Genomic DNA, 724 nt, shown 5'->3' with positions numbered 1-724 from the left:
GCAAGTCCACACACTATGAGCAGTAATCCGTGGAAGAGGAAGAAGAAGCAAGCAAGCAAGCAAGAATGCATCAACATCTCATGGTCGACCATGCGGACGGACGTACGTACCTGAGGCTCCTCTGCTTCATGAAGGCCGGGACCTGGTTGAGGAACTCGGTGGTCTCGCCGAACAGCGGCCACCCCATTGTGCCCGGCGGCAAGCGGCCCTCCTTACTCCGGCCGTACCTGACCTCGTTCCAGCGCAGCAGCATGCTGCTCGCCAGCACCACGCCGACCACAACACCGACCAGCACCAAGAGGAGGAGCGCCATCCTCTCCCTCTCCTCCTCTCTGCCACTCCTCTGGTTTCTTGGATGCTATGTTTTGGTTCAAGAGGCAGAGCGGAGCTGGTGGTATCTGTCTTGGCAACAAGTGTTGCTCTCTCCTGCTTGCTTCTGTACTGGAGGAGTTAGGCAGAGGAGGATGCCCCTTTTATATAGTGGGAGGGAGGAGGAGGATTCCTCTGCCTAATTATCCATCCATCCCTTGTGAAAATTACTCTTCTTTTTCCGAGGAGGGTCCCCATTCCAAGGCGAGGTCTTGACCATGGAGGGAGGGAGGATCCGATCAAGACGAGGGTCAGATGGCATCCACGCCGACCACAACGAGAGAAAATTTTACTACTGCCAGTATACTCCCTCCGTCCGTGAATAAGTGTACTTCTAGCTTTTGTTTTAAGTCAA

General features: G+C 54.6%; 1 pseudogene; it reads right to left on the bottom strand.

Moving 5' to 3' along the window:
• The window catches only part of LOC119361710, a 9187-nt pseudogene extending 8759 nt beyond the window's left edge, over window positions 1-428 (bottom strand).
• Between the last annotated feature and the right edge of the window lie 296 nt (window positions 429-724).

Source organism: Triticum dicoccoides, chromosome 2B, assembly GCF_002162155.2.
Source record: "Triticum dicoccoides isolate Atlit2015 ecotype Zavitan chromosome 2B, WEW_v2.0, whole genome shotgun sequence".
In the NCBI taxonomy this organism is placed as follows: domain Eukaryota; kingdom Viridiplantae; phylum Streptophyta; class Magnoliopsida; order Poales; family Poaceae; genus Triticum; species Triticum dicoccoides.
The sequence above is the reverse complement of the archived record's forward strand: the minus strand, read 5'-3'. Positions and strand labels throughout refer to the sequence as shown.